Source organism: Panthera leo, chromosome B1, assembly GCF_018350215.1.
Source record: "Panthera leo isolate Ple1 chromosome B1, P.leo_Ple1_pat1.1, whole genome shotgun sequence".
In the NCBI taxonomy this organism is placed as follows: domain Eukaryota; kingdom Metazoa; phylum Chordata; class Mammalia; order Carnivora; family Felidae; genus Panthera; species Panthera leo.
Window position 1 is genome coordinate 41,436,599 of NC_056682.1, and position 14,104 is coordinate 41,450,702.

Here is a 14,104-nt window from a genome sequence, read left to right on the forward strand (position 1 = left end):
GGACATCCCTGTGAGCAGAGAGATCATTGTCTTCCTTGGCTGTGTGAATAAGCTTTAGTTCATAAGCCCAGGGCATAAAAATGTCAGGAGGGCTAGAAGAAAATCAAGTAGCATCATAAAAAGCAAATATCATTTCCCCTTTTTCTTCTTACTGCTCTTGTGGGAGTGGAGCAGACGTGGAGGGGACTCTGTGCTTGTGGAGGGACTTTGAAGTGTTTTCTGGGAACAGACTCTCATGTTCTCAGCAGGAGGTTCCACAGTGGGCAGGGTGTGAGGGGAAATTCATGTGGCAGAGAGGGTAGGTCTGGTGAAGTTTAAACTTGTGAGCAGAACATAATTTGTACAGCCAAAGCTTTTTCACACTCCTGGCAAGCTGGTGGGGCAATCACCTCTCTCTCAGGGAGTCCTCTTTCCCTGAATGTTCCTCCCATGTGATTCCTCTGTGTTAAGCTGGGCTCCACAGCCACAGAGTGGGGGGTTAACCAAGAAGAATCCAGAGGCTAAACAGGCCCACAGAGGTTGTTCCTCCGGAATGAGGTCCCATACATCTGGAATGAGAAGGGCAAGGTTGGGAGTGAGGAAAAGTGAAGATGATCAGGCACCCAGATACATCAGTTACAGAAACTTAGGACAAAGGGGTAGGTGACGATTACATGCTCTGCCGTGCTGCACCCCTCACCGTCTCATGAATAGGCTGTGTTATTTCCTCACTCCAGCCTTCCCCCACCTGGAACACTCTGCGACCTCTTCTCCAGCTGGCCCTCCCGAAACCTCTAGACAAGTCCAGCTAAGAGTCACCCCACATAACTCCATGCCTACCTGTTCCTGGATTGTTTCACATGTCATAGTCCTTGCCTCTGAGGCTTTTACCCTCTTGTGGAGGAGCTGGGTCTGTCCTATACTTGCAATGTAGGTCTCAAGGGAAATGTCACTTCCTCTGAGAGACCTTCCCTGATCTGAGCCCTCCAGATAGAATCATCCTGTTTGAATTTTTCCATATCACTTCACGTTTTCTTGACACCTTGTTTGTGTGTGTGTGTGTGTGTGTGTGTGTGTTTATTCTCTCACTCCACTTAGAAAGTAAGGCAAGAATGCAACTTTTCTGCCTCCTTCACCACTATGGCTTTGGCGCCTGGCACATTGTAGACCTTCCAAAAAAGTCCGCATTGAATAAACTAACAAAAGAATGCATCCTCTTTCTCCCTAGGAGGATAACCAGCATGTGTCTGCTAATAGAGTGGATAAGTGACTCACAAGAAAGAGCTAATGGTGGCATGGTGAGGAAAGCAAAGGAGGGAGCAGAACAGAGGGGTCCAGGAGCAGATCTAAGACTAGGACTTGGGGTTCTTAAATCCATCCTGTGCACGACTCTGGGTAGGTGGCTGGATGACACTCCCAGTGGGTTTTCCTATGATTCTAGAGCTCCGGAGGTGAGAACGTGTGAACACTCTGCTTGGCCATCGGACCTGCCTGGGCAGCCTGAGCCCTGCATACAGGGAAGTGCTGGTGTGCCTGGGGCTGCCAGCCTCTTTATGGAGCCACTGGAGCAGGCCTCGTTAGTGAGGAGAGGAAAAGGGAACAAAGAGCAACCTTCCCAATTATTAATAAGGCAGCAACCCCATCCATCTTAATGAGACAGGGCGGAAAAAATCAGCGGCCAGGCAGCCAGTACACAATAGGATACAATAGAGACCCTGCTTTCTTTTTTAAAAAGAGAAAAGAAAGAGAGACAGACAGAAAGGAAAGAGCTGTGCAGATTGGAAAGCTGTTCCAAACGCCCACCTCCATGCACTTTGTAGAAGGTGTCACCCTGCTCTGCAGCGATAGCTACATGAAAAAAATGCAGAGGGTATGGTGGTCCTCCGCTGCTCCCTCCCCTTGGCTGGCGGGGATGGGACAACTTCTCTGGCAAGCAGGGAGTTGAATGGCACCCATCCTAGCAAGAGCCTTTGCTCCCTGGGTGCAGTGTGGCCAGGATGAAAGTGAAGGTCTCTGGCCTGGTGACACAGGACCTGATACGTTAAATGGGGGCTCAAGAAGGTTTGTTAACCTTTTCAGTTAGTAGCTTCCCACCTCCATCTCCTACTTTCATGTCCTGTCAAAGATTTTCTGTGCCCCGGATCTCAGTCTTCTACTTGCCAAATGTGTAACTTCTGGCAAATTGTTTAACATGTCACCCTCCGTTTCTTCCAAACTGTCTTGCCTCCTGGGCTCATTGAGATTTTATTGTGCTAACATACCTACAAATGATGGCCAAAATGGCTGACACAAAGAAGGCATTCAGTGACTCTTGACAGAATCAGAATATGATTCTTATTTCAGCTTGTGGACGGGAGAGCGAGGTCTTCTCCAGGAGGCTAGAAACATTTTGAGGGTGGGTCTGTCTCCTGTTTACTTTGCTTCCCCCAGCTGAGCCCAGGGCCCAGCACAGGGTAGCTGAATGAATGACGGAAAGGCAGGAACTATAACCACTTTATCAAGATGAGACGCTGATCAAATGTTGGTCATTCCCTGCAAGGTGGAGATTGTCCTTCGTTCTGGAGATATTCCCTAAGTGTGGAAGCCCTGCCAGCCCCAGGGATCCCTCCCTCCCCACACAGCAGGTCCCCGTGTTGCCAGGTCCAGCTGGGAGCACCAGCAATGATGTTCCACTTCTGGCTGATACTCTCTACCTGCATCAGGGATGGGCCTGGTAAGACGGAGGCACCATGCATGGTCTGAGGTCTAATCAGAGCCCCAAGAGGTGGGTGGCACAGAGACTGGGCTGGAGCCCTGAAGCACACAGCTGGGGCTGCACAGAAGGAGAGAAGCTGGTCCCTCCTGGCTATCTCTGCTTAGGTTGAGGCTTCATTGGGGTTATTCCATGGGGACATCTAAAGCATTGTGGGGCAAGTGGAGGGCAGAGGAGCCATTGGTGAGGCTAGTGACATGCTATACAAGGTGTCTCAGATCTGCACCCTACACCAGGGTACAGAGGTGGGGCAGGAAAGCTTCTAAGGAGAACAAGGCTCTTCACTCACAAGCTGATGCCCTCCAGTAAAGCCAAGGTTGGATCGCAATTAGAGCAAGGATTCCTGCCAGTGACTGTGGAGCTCTGCCAGGACCCTCATTAGTTTGGCGGGAAATCCTTGCAAGCCTTCCTGGATCCTACCACATGCCCAGACACGCTCCCTGACGTTCGAACCACCAGGCTCTCTACCTCCTCTCTTTCATTGGATGACACATGGTTTGTCCAGCATTTCCTCAGAACAAACACCCCCAGGCCTCTGCACACTCGGGTGCTCTCTGTGGTACTCAAGGAGGCATTTTTACTATCCCTCCCATCTTGGGACAGGGTCCAGTGCAAACGGGATAAGTATGTTTTGTGTGGCAAGTTATTACAGGATGAATTCCAGCAGTCCGGAAAGGACGGCTGCCAAGCGCTCCCCTGGTATGACAGGTATATGACCTTCAAAGTCTCCCCTCCTGGCATGACTGTCTCATGGGTGGATTATGCCAGGGAGCCCTTGTTCCACACTCAGTATGGCTGCAGGGTGGAGGGACCCGAGGCAAGTGGCCTGGCATCCACAGATAACCCACTATGTGACCTCAAGCAGACTGTTTAACTTCTCTGAGCCTGTTTCTGACCTTCTTATGCCCCATGTTCATAGTTAGAGGAAGTGGAGGAAGCTCAGAATGTCTTCTCTTAGGATGATGCATGGTGCAATGATCAGATGCCCAGACTGGACCTGTGCTGCCCTGGGAGGACAAGGGGCCCAAGATTGCAAAATCAGATGGGGCAAGATGACAGGGAGCAGTTGAAGAGGGTATGTGTAAGAGGGAGGTAGAATGCACATCAAGTACAGACCTTTGCACATAGTAGGCACTCATTAAATATATGTTGATTGATTGCTGGCCCAAGAGTTCTGATTCCATACTTCGCTTCTGTGTGGTCCGGAAGAAAGATGTAGAATATGACTGCAAACGCATCCTGACCTGGACAATGGGGGCAATTATCCAGAAATGTGAGCCATCGCTCACCCCCCCTCCCACACTAAGTCTTTTGCAATAATTACCTGACATTTCAAATGAGGCAGGATTTTTAAGAACCTATGTAATTGAAACTGGTATTAGAGACTCACATTGTTCCTTGTGCTATCATTTATGCTATCCACATTTATGCTATCCACCTGTCTTCTCTTCTTTAAAATTAATATTTATATTTTTACCTTTTTTTCAAAAATTATGATTATTGTAGAAATTTTGGAAAATGAGGAAAAACAAAAAGAAGACAGTTTAAACTGCCCATAATTCCAACAAGCAGAGATAATTAACATTTCAGTGTACCTATTTCCAGGCTTTTTAGCTTTTTTCCTTCCTTCCCTGTCTCCCTGCCTCCTCTTTCTACTATTCTTTCCACAAAATCTCAATGATACTACATATATGTTTTTATTCTATATTCTCTGTCATTCATTCATTCATCATTCAGCAAGCCTTTATGAATCGAGTGCTTACCAGGAATACCAGGGCACTGCTCTATAGGATACAGTTGTGAACAAAACTGATGCAAATCTCTGTCCTTGGGAAGCTTACATTTTGATAGTGGTGGTGGTGAGACAGACAATAAAATAAATGAGCAAAACATGTGCTTTGTTAGAAAATCATAAGAAGTAGGTAGGGAAATAAAGTAGGAGAAGGGACTAGGGTTTGGTGGAAAAGGGAATAGGGAGAAGCTGGGTGCAATTTAACTAGGAAAGACCACCCTGAGTGGCTGATGTCTGAGTCTGAACCAGCAGGGCAATATTCTCTCCGAAGATCCCCCATTTTCAGGTTCCAAACTTCAGCATGACTTTTTCAGGTGTATAAAAAATCTAGGCAAAATTCGTGCATCAGTAATGCAATAGCTAAGGAGAAAAATGCCAAGAAAAGTGCTCAAAGCCTATGACCAAGTCCTGGGTCTTCTCCTCAGGGTGATCTGAGTATGTCCAGGGCAGGAAAGAGCACGCTGTGGGGGAAAGAGGGTTTGGTTTGGGTAGGGGGGCGTTGCTGGTACCTGCTGGTCACAGCTATGCCAACATGTTGGCTCTCTGTTGCCTCCCCTCTTGGACAAACCTGTTTAGGAATAAAAAAAAAAATCACACCACAACAGCTCCATTTTGGGTGCTGGCATTGTTTTTTTCACAGTGATTTTTGCCAACGGTCATAATTACCACTAACATTTCTATTGCACTCTACAGTTTTCCAAGCTCTGGTGTTTCTGGAGTTCCTGATCCAGTATGGGATAGTAAAGTGAAGGAAGTGTGGTCAGAGTTTGTGTTTCCCATGAAATTTGAAAGTTTGAATGGGTCTAGAGCCTCTCAGTTCCTCTTCTTCATAAATTAAGGACCTGAGGCTCAGAGAAGTGAAGAGGTTGAAAACAACACTCAGGACCTCAGGCTGGAAAACTTTTTAGCTCAATGTTGCATCCACGAAAACAGGTGTCTCACATAGGGTTGATGTTATACAGCATCATTCCCTTCTAGCAGCCAAGTTGATTTTTCTGATGTAAAATTCCAAACGATCAAGATTGTTTTGGAATCAGCCACCGGTACCAGGGCCCTCAAATTAAAAATGAAACCTGTCTTGCCTGTTTTAAGTAGCAGTTTCTTTGCCTGCCTCTGGGCCCATGTGGGCTCTGTCTAGGGATGGGCCTGGGTGGCTGGTGTCAGCCTCAAGTATCATTCCTGGGTTGCTTTGAGTGATGGTGGTGGTGGGGGGTGGGGGTGCGGGGGGGCGGGGAGGGATCCCAGGAAGTCACCTGGTGCTGGTGCCCCAGTGCCCATTAGCCAACCCTGTATGAAGTCCTGAATATGGACTTTGTCTGGTGAGCTCCACTGAGCTCCGAATGGACTAAAGCCAGTCATTTGGCAAAAATCAGCTCAGTTGCCACCATTGTTCTTAAAGAGGCAGTGCTGAATGGGCTGTGGACTAATGTATTCTATTATGCCCCTCAGGCTGGCCTCTGAGTGTTGGGGAGAGGGCTGCATTCCACATGCGCTCCCTCCCTCCCCTGCACTCTGCTCTCCAGCCCTGCACTGGCCCCAGGGAGGAGCTGCTCAGACAGCCCCCGGACCCTGGGTATCTCACCTCCCAGGAAGAGCGCTTGATAATCAGCTGTGGGGAAGGTGCCCCATCTGTAACCCCTGCAGTAGTAGGAAAGGGTGTTGAGAGTGGCCAAGAGTCCAGTAAGAGAGCCAGGAATGGGCATGGAAAGGCTTGGCTGCTGAGAGGAGCAGGCATGTTGCCCCACATCCCTCCCCCACATCCACCCATCATGCAGCCTGTGTCTGCTGCCCCCTTTCTCCTGAAGCCCGTTGACTATCAGGAACATCCTTCCTCTGGAGAACATGACGGCTCATGGGATATATTTCAAGCAGCCTGCAGATCTTTCATTCCAGGGTCAGTTATGCCCAAACCAGGAGAAATATGATGTGTGAAAGATAAGGGGAGAGGATTTGGAGACAGAGCTCACACATTTATCATATATGCCCTTTTAAGCACAAAGGAGAGGCTTATATGAGTCTTGGGACACTACCTCTTGCTCCTTGTGTTTTGCAAAGCTAGGTCTCTATCCAGGATTTCCCTTCACCTTGGAGAGCTGGAGGGGACCTCAGCCAGAGGAGTGAGGACAGAAGCCAGTGTGTGGCCAGCTGGTTTAGGTGTCCTCCCTAACCAGATGGAAGTTTAGAAGTGTGAACTTCCTGGCTCCAGGACTTGGTGAGCTCGTTCTTCAGAGCCTTCTCTCCTTTCTGGACTTTCACACTCTTCCTCCCCAGCACCCTAGTTAATCTGCCACAGGTGTACTTATTCTCACTGACAATAGCTATCCCATCTTTGGAAAGCTATCAGAAGGCTGAGAGCCTACTTGTTTAGGATAGTTTGGGTGGGGCTGGGGTTGAGGAGGTGGACAAAATGATGGGGAGAGAGAGAACTGTCAGCCAGTCTGACAGAGTCGTTAGACCTGAGAGCTATGGGGACCTGCATATGCTTAATGCCACAGTGAGGTAGGTTCCTGGTCACTTGTTCTGGGGCCATGGCCCTAGCATGGCCGTTGGCTGCTCTGAATTGCTGGGCAGTGAGTGGGCAGATGAATGCTCCCAGATGAAGCATGCTGTCCTGACTGAATGTGACATCTCAGCCTGAGCTCTTCACACCTCCCCTCTCCCGAACCCTCTCTTCTGCACTCAATCCTGCTTGGTTGCTTTGATGTGTGTCTTTCCTACCTCTATGCTTTTTGGGTTTTGGGAATACAATAAAACCTTAGTTTGCGAGCATGATTCATTCCAGAAATATGCCTGTAGTCCAAAGCACTCATGTATTGAAGTGAATTTTAAGAACCATTGGCTCATTTGTGATCATGTACTACTTGCATTGGAAGACATTGCTAGTTTATCAAGTTAGAATTTATTAGAAATGTTTGCTCATCTTGTGGAACATTCACAGAACAAGTTACTCGCAATCCAAGGTTTTACTGTACATCTTAGATGGCTTCTCTTTCTCATGTGACTCAGTCCAGGCAGAGGTTATGGTCAGGAGAAAAGAGAGAATAGAATAAACTCCAATCTGAAATCCCTGCTAATTGCAAGGAGGCAATTTCCTTGGAGAGGGGATGGAAATAAAAAATCTGGGAATGTGGGTGAGTTAAAATGGTGTAGGATGTAGAACACTTCATCCTCCAGAAAGAGTAATTTATTCTCCTGTCAAGGCGCCAATGATAATGGCAATAAAAGAAAACATAAGTGATGGTGGTAAGGATTATGTGGCAATTTAGGAAGGAGCCAGTTATATATTTATGGACCAAAATGGCTGGAAACCCTTCACACCCGAGGAGTTAATGCAGAACTTGGGAAGTGCTCCAAGGCTGAGTGTCTCTACTTGGGAAGTTGTTATTTATGGAGCTTTAAACGGGGTATTCAGTAATTTGGTGGTCTAGACTATAGTTAAAAATAAAGAACAAAGGGTTTGATGGACAAATTATGCTTTCCTGAGGGGTGGGGGCTATGGCTTTCTTATAACACTCTGAGTGTTAGAAGGATTGATAAAAGGCAACGTTTGTATAGTGACAGATATTAAATATGATAGAGTGTGGAACTGCTGGAAGATTACAGAAGCCTCCAGATATACAGCTGCTTAAAATACAGTGCGTGGGGAAGAACGCAAGGTCTGTTCACTCCTGGCTGCTGTAGTCAGCTTCAGAGGGGCCAAGGGATGGCCCTTCTTTGCTGCCTAATCTTTACTTGCTAACACCTCTGCAGTGTGGCTTCCTGAAGAAAGAGGGTTGCCTGTCCACCCTTTCTGTTGGAAAACCTAATTTCGTTATTAAAGAGCTGTCTGAGGGGCACTGGATTGGCTCAGTTGGTTGAACGACCCACTTCAGCTCAGGTCATGATCTCATGGTTTGTGAGCTCTGGCTCTGTGCCAGGCTCTGTGTTGATGGAACAGAGTCTGCTTTGGATTCTCTGTCTCTCTCTTTCTTTGCCCCTCCCCCGCTTGTGTGCGCGCTCTCTCTCTCTCTCTCTCTCTCTCTCAAAAACAAACATTAAAAAAAAGAGAGAGAGAATTGTCTGAATGCTCTATACTTACGGTGGCTGAGGAGCTTGTCTATGACTTAGTTTCCTATTCAGAAAAGTGGGCCCTTCGAGCGGGATGCTAAATCTAGGGATACAGACACATGCAATGCATGTTGTGAGACAAATCCCCCAACGCTTTGAAATAGGGTGCTTTGCAGCTATAGGAATCAAAACAAGAGAAAAGCAGGCACCTGGAAGAGTTTCTTAGGATGGTGCTTCTCAGTCTTAACTATGCATACAACTCACCTAGGAATCTTGTTAGAATGCAAATTCTGATTGGACGTGTCTGGGGTGGAGCCTGAGATTTTGTGTTTGCTACAAGTTCCCAGAAGATACCGATGCTGTCAGTCTGGGGACCAAACTTTGAATAGTAGAGTCCTAGGAGACAAGCAAAAATTAGAACTTGAAGCCTTTGAGTTTTCTGTCTGCTTGGAGAGTCTCTAAACTATAGATCTGTGCTAGTTAGGTTTATTTCCAGCTGTAAGAAAGAGAAAACCAAAATGATTTTGGATTCGAAAAAGTGAGAGAGAGATTATAGGTCTCACCTGACAAGCATTCCAGGGCAGGCCTTTGGGCCATTCCTTACAGACCAGGTTCTTTCCATCTTCCTGCTCCTCCACCAGAGCGTGTGGGCATTTATCCTCATGTGTATGGTCTCATGGTTGCCAGCTTGCTGCTGTATCTCTTGGGATCCCACCTGAATTCTGGGCAGGAAGAAGAGGGAAAGGTCAAGGTGCATGACTTCTAAGGCCGACTATTTTAAAATGCTTTCTGGGGGTGCCCCACTTACCAACCTGCACTTAATTCTCAATGCTTAGAGCTGGGTTATAGGACCGATCTCATTTGGTGACCACAGGCCCGCTGCACACCTAGTGTGTGGCAGGCACTGGGCTAAGTCCTGGAGATACGAGGCCAGAACAGATATAGTTTCTGTCCTCAGGAAGCTTCTAGAGGAACTCTGGACATGTAAACAGGCAAGGGGTGTTTGAGGAGAGGTGCTCAGATAGCCTTGGTACCCAGGGGCAGACACATGCCTTCCTTGACCCCTTCTAGCTGAGAGGCTCTGAAGAGTGGCTGGCCAAGAGAAGGTGGAGAGCTGAGTCTTGGACGGGGCAGGGCGTCAGCATTACCTTAGGCACAGAGGCACAAGGCAGCATGGTGCATTCTGGGAACTGCATATCCACTCACACCACTGTTGGCATTGTCCCAGTGTCCCAGTGGGATCCAGCCAGTACACACCTGTAGGGCTTGCACAGGTGATTTTCATCAGACATACAATCTTACCACTCATGCCATCCCAGATTTTAAATAATTTAAATATCACCCCTGGAATCATCATGGAACTCTGGAAACGTCTAGGCCCTAGAGAGGACCATAAGTAGGACTCCTGCCTTAGCAGGACACCCTAGATTAGCTTTTGTATAGTCTTCTCTTTCCATCTTTCTCTCAAGGGTATATAGTGAGCCCTTTATCTCTTGGCATGGTCTTTTCTCCCTTGGAGTCTTTCTTTTGGGCATCCACATGATGGCAGGCCAGCTATGCATGCTTTATGGGCAGCTGCCAGCACAGAACACTGGGGTCACCTCTGCAACCCTGGCCAGGCCAGGGCACCCATTCTTGCAGCATCCCCCCCCCCCCCCCCCCCACTTCTGACGCCTGTATGTACTCACTACTCTATCCAATTCTTTTTCTGTCCTGGGATCCCATAGGAAAACACCCCATGTACTTGTCCAGACCTTCAGACCTCTGTCTCCATCCTCCCTCTCTTTCAATGCCATCTTTTCCTTCTAGCTGGCCTCTTGGAAGAGTCCAATAAATGAATTCATGATAAGACATTAAGGACAGCCGAAGGCTCTGCAGGCTTCTCTTCCTAAGGGTGAACATTGAGCAAAGGCAATTCAGCCTAATGCAGAGTCAACAGAATTGGAATCCAAAGATCTGTGTTCCTGACTTGAGTCTGTCCTGCACCAGAGCGCAGTGGTGGGTGGACTGGTGGAAAGGGGCCCATCACTTGGAGACTCTGGGTCTTTTATAAAATGGGAATAATGAGCTTCTCTGCCAGCTGTGAGGCTTTGTGTGAGGTTCGAAGGCGATAAGGCAGGAAGGGTGCAAACGGAGAAAGCCTGAAGGAAGACAGCTTACTCTATTGGGCAGGCACTGTGCCTTAGCCAGCGGAGGCCAGCCTGGTACAGGAGGCTGCCCCCTGCCCGGATGGAGGCCCCGGGTGATCGCTTTCCCAGCCAGCCCTGGACTGGAGCTGGGAGTGAAGCTCTCCGGAGGAGGGGAGGAGAGCAGGAGTGTGATGATGGCTCTCTTCCACTCTTCCTCCCTCAGCCCCTCATTCGTATCCCAGCTGCTGTTGAGAAAGGTGGTGGAGCTGACTGGTGTGCCCGCCAGGAAGGATTAAGTCAATACACACAGGGCTCCTTGGGGAATGTGTCCCGCCTCTGGGCCACTGCCCTCCCTGGAGAAATCTGGGCAGATTTCTGGGCTTGCAGTCATGGAAGCATGTGCCAGTTCGCTTTCACAGGGAGAGGGGGAGGGGTCCCTAAAGACCCATTTTTCCTTCCCAGTGAAGCCTTGAGCTCTGAAGCCAGAACCTGGCACCATGTGTTACAGGGCCAGAGCCCCTACCAGCATCTCCTGCCCACTCCACTCCCAGGTGTTGTCAGAGGCTTCTGGAAACCTGGCTTTCCAGGTACCAGCCCCTGTTTTTAAGAGGATTGCCTTAAGAGGCTGGGGATCAGTGTTCACTGCAGCGTCAGTCCCTGCAGGACTTACTGGAAGCTCTGCCCTCTTCCTGAAACAGCCCACTGCATTCATCAGCCCACCCGCTGGCTGCCCATCATTTAGAGCAGCCTACTCTGTGTATGCCCTGGGGAGAAGGAGGTGAGTCTTCAAGCATCTGTGCAGCAGGTCAGCTCTGGACATGGACCAGAGGAGGGTCAATACAAAAGCCCCACACCCTCTTTACAGTCTTTGTGTAAGGGGCTCATGATCATCTCCTTTAGAATTCAGATCTAGGGAAGATTTTTCTTTCCTGCAGACAAGGACAGCCACGTGAGTTATTCATGCTTGCTTTTTACCTTGGTTCTTGGGAAACGCAGTGCAAAATCAATGCTCAGGCATAATACCTCCCTTAGATTGGGTATTTCACATACCTGCCTCCTTCTACTATATATTGATGCACTTTTTGTGATGGTGGGCTTCACCAAGCACTGGCTGTGTGCCTGGAACAGTGATAGATGCTGGGGATGCCCACGTGAGACAAAATATGACAAGATTCTGGCCTTCCAAGGGCTCACAGTCATGTAGTAGATACCCCAAAGCAAACGGTTTGAAAACATCCACGTGAGTGCTGTAACAAAGTGTGCACAAGTGCTCTGGGTGCAGGGCGGAGAGAGCAGTTCATCCGACTAAGGGTGGAGAAGGCAGGTGATGGACTGAGAGGAGGTCAGGCAAGGCTGCTGGGAGGAGGCGATGCCCGAAGGACGGGTAGTGGGTTTGCCAGGTAAAATACAGGACACAGGAGTTCAGTTTAAATTTCACATAAACAAAGAATACCTTATAGTATAGGTATGTCCCATGCTTTATTTGGGACATACTTATACTAAAAAACTATTAAAAAGCATGTACTGTATTTTATTTTCCAGAGTAGTGGGACAGACATTAATAGTTCTGTTTTACAGATGAGAACTCTAGGGCCAGAGGGATAATGTGCAAGCCATTCAGCCTGTGAAGACCAGAACACAGGCATTACTCCATATTTCCTGACTCGGGGCCAGAATGCTGTCCTCTGCATTGTACCAGACCCACAAGCACCCAGCCATAGACAGGACACTCTCTTGCCCTGGATAATGGAGAGGATGCTGAGTGTATCTATGGAGTGTCCGAAAAACCACTGACAAATGATAATGGAGCAGAATAGGAGGAAGAGGCTGAGGCTGAAAAGCAACCCCCACCTTCCCCCCCTTTTTCTAGGAATGGGCAGGAAGGAGCTCTGTGTGTAAGAAGAGGCCACCAGGTAGGCACCTGGGAAGCCCCTGCGTGGTCCTGCTTGGCCCCAACATTCGGCTTTGGGCAATGGGAAGACTGAAGAATGCCTCCTTAAGCTGGTGTTATGAAGCAACAGGGAACACATTTCCAACTTTCATGTATGGGCAACTGGCAGTATGGGAAAATCAAAACTTTTTTGAGATGAAAAACACGTTTCAAGTAGTATTTTGCTCCTGATCATTTAAACCATTCAAGGAAAGGAGGTGTGCTTCCTGGCTCACAGCTCTCATATTTCAAAACCCTGGTTTCTGGGAGCTCTGTCACATCAATAGCATGTTTAAAAAAATCTTTGTTCTAGAACTTTCTCCTCTACATACACAAATGCTTGCTATTAGGAAAAGGGAGACTGGACTTTGAAGCACCAAGTTTTGATAGTGTGAATAAGGACAAAAACCTGTATGCACCTCTAAAGTACAGTTTTCAGGTTGTTCTGCCTGGCGCTATTATATGATATGTGAACTGATTGGCAGTGGGCAGTCACTCTCCAAAATCTCAGGTATAGGTTCTGGTCTGTCAGTGGTACTGAGACTGAGTCCTTCCTTTCCAGCTGGGTCTTTGGAGGAGCCAGAAATGTACTGGGTTTAGGATTCTGGGTTCTTAGTCATACCAACACTCCCTGTCTGTCCTCAAGATGACTGTGTCCTTGGTACAGCCCAAGAGGCCTCTCTCCCAAGCAGTAAGATGGGGTGGAGGGTTGGGGGTTGGGGTGATCAAAGTCCACAAGGAACAACTAGGTGCAGCCTAGCTCCCTCTCTCAGTGGGACTGTGAGATTTTCTCCTTGAGACCCTCCGAGACTGGTGGAGGTCTACTACTGAAAGTAGCTATCACCCAGGCTACTTTCCAGAATTTTAATGGTGGAAAGACATAAGTTCCCACCATTTGGGGAAACTGCAAACATGAGTGAGAGGTCAGCTAAGCGTGGATTCAGAGATGAGAGGATGTTATCTACAAACACAACTCTTTCCAGTGCGTGAGTAAACAGACACATTTGGTTTGGAACTGAGGGCCTGGCTGTAGGAAAGAAAAGGACCCTCTACCAAACAGCATTTTTCTCTAAATGCCCCTTGAATTGAGAAACAGTTGCCCAGTCTCCTGCAGTCTATTCTCTGTGAGGAATGTCTTCCCCAGCTTCTTGGGCTGAGCATCACCCATTGTTTGGGGATTAACCCTTGGCCATCCAAAGTCTTGCTCTATCTCTCTCATCTCTTTCCCTCCATTCTGCCTGTCTTTCTTTGCTGCACCTTTCATGAGCTGAGAAATGACAGAGAGGATGACCGTGCAGCTGCTTCCAATGTGGGTGGCTGAATCACAATCGCTGGATGGGCACGACTGCTTTAAGAACAGAGCCTTACTTCTTCATGAACTCTGGTAGTTGTACTTGGAATCCGTCCATCAAGAAATTAGGTCTGCAGCGTCCAAAGCAAGCTTCCCCAGAGCTTTACAAACAAGCTGGCCCAGC